Source organism: Apium graveolens, chromosome 3, assembly GCF_009905375.1.
Source record: "Apium graveolens cultivar Ventura chromosome 3, ASM990537v1, whole genome shotgun sequence".
NCBI lineage: Eukaryota > Viridiplantae > Streptophyta > Magnoliopsida > Apiales > Apiaceae > Apium > Apium graveolens.
Window position 1 is genome coordinate 227,454,906 of NC_133649.1, and position 7,715 is coordinate 227,462,620.

Below are 7,715 nucleotides of genomic sequence, written 5' to 3' on the forward strand. Positions count from 1 at the left end.
TTTCTGATCTCTTGTTTTATAAATTGTATTCCAAATCCGTACTGGGCGTTTGACTCATGCCGTATTCTTTTTCTGGCAGGTACTTAGGGGATCTGGGACAGTGTAATGGAGAGCTACCCTTTATTTCGTTTTTAGGATTTCAGACTTCTATCATTATTTAGAATTAATTTCTTATTAGAGATTTCAGCATTTATATTATTGGTTTAGACATTTTGGAGATTTAATATCATTTTAGACTGTTAAATTATTGTTAGAAATATATTAGTTCTCTGTTTGCAGGTTTTTGAATTTTAAGTAATATCTCCATTCTATTTTAAGAAGGGGGTGTTACAGCACCAATTATGTACCATTCAGAAAAACAGAGAAAATTTCTAAGCAAGATGTTCAGATGCTTTTGTACTGCTCAAGTGTTCATGAACGCTGCAGTTTCAGCTTTTATTAATTCCTTAGAGCAAAAGAATTGCATTTCTTCTATGCCACAGCTTTATTAATTCCTTAGAGCAAAAGAATTGCATTTCTTCTATGCCAGTTTCGATATGTGAAATCTATATATGCTATCAAGCTGCACAAGACACAAGGGTAACCAACTGCGATCAGAATCCATAAGATCGACTACTCGGAATATTTTAATCTAAATCAAATAATATAACATTGTTAATTATCCCAAGTGGCAAACTTTTTCATCAACAAAATATTAGTTTTTTTTTGCTAATAACAAAGTAACAGTTTTATTAGAACATAAAATTAAAACAAAACCGACTAATAGAACCGAGCAACGTAAAATTAAGAGCTCTACTGAACAACGTAAAATTAGTAAAACCATAAACATATTCAATGAGAAGATGACTAATGACTAATCAAATTTAAAGAAGCCGATTGAAATTCTACAATTTTCTTTTGTCATGTCTCGTTCGTTGTAAGGCCCCAACTTAACATGTATAATTCACTACTAAAAATGGGCTTGTGTGTTGTTCAAATATGCTTCTTTCTGGTGTTTCTATAACAAAAAACATCACAATTTATGACATGCCAAAAGCTTCAAAACAAAAATCCATAGAGTTGTCAAGAAAGTTTAGAAAACCATCCTGATGAAAGTGCAGAAAATGTAAGAGTTTGTTGTTAAGAAAGATTCTGTATAAGTTAATGATATAGTACATAAGAATTTCATGTAACCATGATTTATGCATTCTGTTTAGAGGAGGAAGAGGTTTCACACGATTATACTAATCCTACCTAAATTTTTCCATGAAGCAATATGATATTTGAGACGCTATCATACTTCTTGTGACTTATAAGAAGTACGTCACTCAGGGTTCGTGGCATATATATAAGACACGCACTAATTCAAGTCAATATTAGATACACAATAAACATAATTGAGTTACATATGGCAAAAATGAAGGGGATAAGAGTTACCGGTTTGACAATGATTCTGATGGTTGTAATGGCTATGCTAGTGTCTCCAAGCCATGCAGAAGGTGTAGATTTCGACATTAAATGCTTTTTAAAATGTGTAACTCCTTGTCTTGCTAATTTAACCGTAAAGTGTCTTACCCGCTGTTTAATTTCTTGCAATCCTAAACCACCTAAACCACCGATGCGGCGAAAACAACCGGCAAGGCCACCAACCTCCCCTGTTTCAGTAACTATGCCTTCATCAGCTGGATTCAGGTCCTGCAATTTCCAATGTGCAATTCGATACTGTTTCAGTATCCAAAGAGGTTAACCTCAATTGCCACATTATATTCAAATTCATGATAATATATACTAATTGTTTTTTTAATACTTTTTAATACTTTTTAACTGACAGATATGGAGAAACTGAACTGCACGGAGAACTGCTTCAAATCTGCTTGTGAAGATAATTGAACATTTCTAATTTTTAATTTCTAGTACTACCAAAGGCACCACATGTTAAGCAATAAAAATTACAATCTCAAGAAAGCGAGAGTACTTATTCTCAAATTATATAGCATTTTACATATGTTTCTCTTCATTTCTATTTATATATATAGTTCTTGGTAATGTTGCTTCACTTTGTTTACGAGTTCTGTTTAAAACCCCAGAACTGACTTTAAGTACAAGATTACCACTTGTCAATAAGTGTTTAATACTCCCTCCGTTCTTTATTACGTTTTGACTTTTTTACATTATTCATATTATGTGATTGATTACTAATTTATGTTTAATTTATTAGATCAAATATAGTCATGAGTAATTTTGTTGGATTCATATTTACGAGTACTTTAATATAATGAATTTTTTTTATATTTAATAGTAATACGAAATTATATATATTAATAATCAAAAGTGTGCATTGACAAATGTATACAACATAAGTAATAAAAATTTTTAGGGACGGAGGGAATAGCTAAATTGATTATTGTTATATTGACGTGTGCTATGAATTTAAGACTTCAACATGTACATTGGTCCGTTTCTTAAAAAAATGTTACACATTTCCGGCTTGCGAGTATATTATTCACCTTACTAGGTAGCGGCTCCCAAAACAGCCTTTTTTTTGTGGAAGGCCAATAATAACTCTGAGATATGTCATCGGCCAGTCACCAATTGCGCAGTTTAGAAATTTGATCCCTTTTGCAAAAGATAGCAACCCGATCCCCACGAGTACAATTTACTCTTTGTAAAACAAATTTCAAGTCCCGAGAGTAGTCGGAAACATCTCAACATCATTGTTAATGGATCGTATGTCATCCCTAAATTTACATTCTCAAAAACATGTTATTTTGATGTCCTTTAAAGATTCAACTCATTTTTTTTATAATTACTACACCAAGCACTTTAACCCGTTAAATTGATGGGAGCTGACCCGAATTGATTTAGATGATGAGAGGAGATTTAACAAATATAACATATCATTTTTTTATAATCTAAAATTGTACCATTTTTTCATAATCTAAAATTTTACCTAAAAAAAAGTACCCGTTAGAGTAATAAATAATTTACATATTTGATATATTTATAATAATAAATATTTTACGTATTAAATATGTTAGACTAAACTGCCAACTAGATTTTATATTTAACATGTACTCATGTTGAAGATTATCCATGTTCACCGATACAATCGAAAGGAAGGCCCAGTGTACCAACTCAAATACTTTCTCAAAGTCAATTTTCGAAATCAACCCCAAGGCTTTACCCGTTTTTAAGTTGTGACAAACTTCATTTACAATTAAGACGCTTTTAGCCGTTTATCTCCTCTCATAAATTCAAACTGATTTTCACTAATCAATTTACCTATTGATATCGTAGGAATAACAACGAATCAGGTTCAGATCCAATATTATTAAATTTAAATTCACATTCAAATATTTGTTAATTATTCAAATTCAAATTCGTCGAATTTCGGATCATAATCAGATATATTTCGAGTATCCAAAATTACAATAATATAGTCAAATTAAATATTATTTATACATGCAAACACTATTAATTGCATTTAAATACTTAGCTAAAATTAAAATGTATTAATTAATAAGTAGTCAAACAAATTAAAAAACATAATATTTAGTACTTCATCACAAATGATTTTTTGTTAAAAATAGGCTTAATGGTTTTTTACTCCCTAAAGTATGGATCGTTATATCTATCGGTTCCAAAGTATAAAATCATACATTTTAACCCCTATAGTATTATGTATCGTTTCTTTTAGCCATTTTTGTAGAAAAATGATATATCAGCCAATATAAGAGGATAAAAACATCTTTTACTAAAAAAAAAGGTTAAAATGTATGAAAATCAATATTATAGGAATTAAAAGATATTCATAATTGACTTGGAAAATGTTGTACTTTGTCAATTATAGTAAACTAAATGTTGCATAATGCAAATTAGCAACCATTCGCAGTCTCCATTGGCCCCATAATGCATAGTGCATTACCTTATTAATTAACCCTTGTCTTAGTTTAAACAATTATATTGCAAAAAATGGGTGATATCCCGGGAAACTCGATGCACGGAGTCACCGGCAGAGAGCTGTTCTGTCTTTCGCGGGGGCTTCATCTATGGTACCGACTGATACAACTGTTTTGATACAGACTCTTTGTTAAATATACTGTTTTGCAACTATCATCGGACCAACATTAGACGAGTATTCAGCAACACTGAAAGTGCTTACAATCAAATTCATTAATAACTTTTATTAATATACGAAACCCTTTTTAAATGGTTCATTTTGGTATCACCGATTTTTGGTTTCATTTATTCATTAATATATATCTTATAATTCTACTTTTATATGTATTTTAATTCTACTAAATTTTTGATTACATCATTTATTCATGTTATACTTCTACATGTATTATGATTCTATTAAATTTGATTTTATTTTTGTATCTTATATTTATACATGTAGTATGATTTTATTATGTTTAGTTTTATCTTTTGTTTCCTTATACTTCTACCTATTAAGTTTGGTTTTGTTTTTGTGTCGCCCTTTTGACTTTTAACCTTTGGGTTTTTAATTCCCTTTTGCTAATTCAATATATTACGTGTTTGGTTTTATCAATTTTTAATTTTACCCTTTTTTGAATTTCATTATAACTCTAAATGTATAATTTTTATCCTTATTTTACTTCTATATGACTTATAATATTATATATATATATATATATATATATATATATATTATATTACCCGTTTTAATTGCAATTCTTATATTAATTTCAACTCAGTAATGTTATTTACCATATGAATCAATAGTAATGAAATAATAAAATTTTTGAAATCGTACAATATGTTAGGTCACACACACACAGTAGAGGGGGTGAATACAGTGTATAGTACACTCAAATCGAACTTAAAGAACTTAAGTAACAAAAAACAAACTTTATTGAAACAATAAAATCTGTTACAATATGGAACTGTTACCTCTCAGTGATGAACAAATATCACGAGAGCTGCTAGGGTTATATAGAATAATAACTTCGATAATGATAACACTTATAGTGTAAACCCTATGCATGTGTTTATATACTACACAGTTACAAGATAATCGCTAATTGATATGGAATATAATTCTGCTTCCTAAAATATATCAATCAGATATCTTCTATTCCAAGTATTCCATTCTTCACGGAATTCCTTCTTCATGCATATCTCTTCTTATGTTTATCTCGATCTTCTTTCCTTTAATCAGCTACTGTCCTTATCTGATTGTCCTTCAGCACTTAAGTTCTGATATCTATCTTCTGATGATTATTTCCTGATAATACAAGTACTGATATCCTTAAGTCCTGACTTCCAGTATAAGTACTGATCAACAGTTAAGTACTGATCTATCCTGTTCACACAAGATCTGAAAGCTAAACATAAAACATATTAGCCATGACATTATCAAATATATCTAACAATCTCCCCCAACTTGTAAATTAACAAAATATACAAGTTAAACAGATATTTGATGATGTCAAAAATATTAAGTACAAATGCATGAGAAATAGACTACATAACTACAACTTACAGTCCTTAAAGTTTTACCAATTTCAACTTCTGATAACAACTTCAATCTGTATATATATCAGAATTTAAGCAGTTGTAGATCTTCGACTTGGCTTCATCATCTTCTGATCTCTCTGATGTCAGGAGTTGTTCTGAGATAGTTCTTCAACAAACATTTCTCAGCATATCTTAGTTCATCAATCATTCTCCTTTTAACACCTTTAAGCTCTGCAGTATCTTCACCAGTTTGAAAGATTGCAGCTCTGAGATCATTAATCTTTGCTTTCCTTAACTCCTGATCTAGTCTTATAACATAAGCTTTGTCAAATTCAAGATTGAATTCAAGTCCCTTAATACCAAGATACGTTCTGATTTGTGCAGTATTAGGCTTCATATCAACAATATCACCATTGTGATCTCTGTACTTTGGAACATATCTGCTGTCAGACTTAACAGAATAAAGCCTTTTCTGTCTCTGAATCTGTTCTTTTAAGTAGTTTGCAGCAGTCTCTATTATTCTGTCATCCACTTGAAGTAAGAAAAGTACATGCTCCAATTCTTCAAAATACTTCAAAGGAATGGCATTTTGTCTTATATGATAAACCCTACCATCTGTCATGAAATACAACATGATGTATTCTTTCAAGTAGGTATGGTAAACCATCTGTACAGATTCCAGTTGATTCAATCTCTCAGGAGTTGCTCCAATACCTGGTTCACTCAAGGAAGTTGGATCATCGGTAGTGTTGTGTACTCTTCTTTCATCAGCACTTCCCAATCCAGTTTTATCTCTAGCTTCCTTTCCAGTAACTACTCTTGCTTCAAAACCACTTGGAGTAGTCTTCAAAGATTGAGTCTGTTTTGCTTTAGTGAATCCTGGTAGGAGTGTTTTAGATCTATTTTCTGATATCAAGTTAACTTGAGCACTATCAGAGGTTACTTGCTTCTTCTGAATATCAGAACTTACAATTTCTTGACTCTGAACAACTTGAGCCATGTCAGAGGTTGTTTTAAGAACTTTTCTTGAAGTCAGAGCAAGATCATCTTTTCCATCAGTAATTTCTTCTTCCTCAGGAGGCACATAAGGCTTGTTAGGTTCACCAACCTTTTCTTTACCCTTGGATCTTGGATCTATCTGTGGTTGTGATCTAGCCAAAGTTTCTTCAGTATGTATCCTTTCTTTGATCACAATGCCTTTAGGTTTTGGAAGTAACTTTTTACCAGAAGCTTCAGATTTAGATGTGACTTTCTCTGATTTAAGTCTGGCTTCTTCTTCCTTTAAACTTTCCAAGTCCATCCCTGGATTTTCTTGAAAAAATAACTGTCTTGACATTTCCTCATCAAGATCTAGAAGTTCATCAGAACTTATCCTTTTACCAACAGCAGAAATTATTCTTTTCCCAGTATCAGAACTTGTTCTGTGACTAGCTTGTCTTGATGTAAACCTTCTACCTGGACTATGACCACTACCCATTCCAGAGTTTCCTTGGTCATCTTTTCCATCATCCTTTCCTTGCAGTGTCTTGTTGGTTTTGCATTTGGACTTAATTACCTTCTCCCCCTTTTTGGCATCAGCAGGTAATAAAAGAGAGATAAGTAGTTCCACTGAGGTCTGGATTTCATTAAGTTGCGATTGCTGAGAAGCTTGATTTGTCAGAATTTGATCAATCTGAGCTTGTTGCTTCTCTTGAGTTTTCTCAATATAAGCAACCCTGTCAATGGTAGGTTGGAAGAACTTTTTCTTATCAATTTTCCAAACTTGTTCCTGTTTGATAAAGTTCTCCTGAATCTTGTGTAGCTCTGCATGAGTGTTGGAATGAAGACCTTGTAGATGTTTAGTACTCAATGCAGTGACTCTAAGCTGGGTTTTAAAATCATCAGAATGTAACATTTCATCAGCTTTAGTCAAGTGCTCAGCAAGATGTAAAGCATTTGGAACACATGAAACTGAGTTCCATTCCTTAGTCCACTCCTGACCTGCAGGAGTTTCACTCCAAGGTACTGGTGCATCCCTGATAACAAACTCCTTTACCAGTTTAGACTTAGGAAGAGTCAGTGGAGGAGTATGTCCTGAAGGACCTGCTTCATCAGCATCTACAGTTATAGCAGCCTCACCAGTATCTCCAACATTTGCAGCATCAGAACTTAGAGAATCAGTATCTTCTGATAAGACAACAGTGTGAGTAGCAATGGAGGCTTCAGCATCCTCTAATTGCTGATCTGATACTAAGTTCTGATCAACAGCCATATCC

The 7,715-nt window shown here is 32.1% G+C and overlaps 1 long non-coding RNA gene across 1 annotated transcript; it reads left to right on the plus strand.

Moving 5' to 3' along the window:
• The first annotated feature begins 1,186 nt into the window (after window positions 1–1,186).
• Window positions 1,187–2,035, plus strand: LOC141710990 (uncharacterized). Its single transcript, XR_012571177.1, has 2 exons — window positions 1,187–1,721; window positions 1,811–2,035. It is a non-coding gene; the product is annotated as an uncharacterized LOC141710990 (long non-coding RNA).
• The last annotated feature ends 5,680 nt before the right edge of the window (window positions 2,036–7,715 follow it).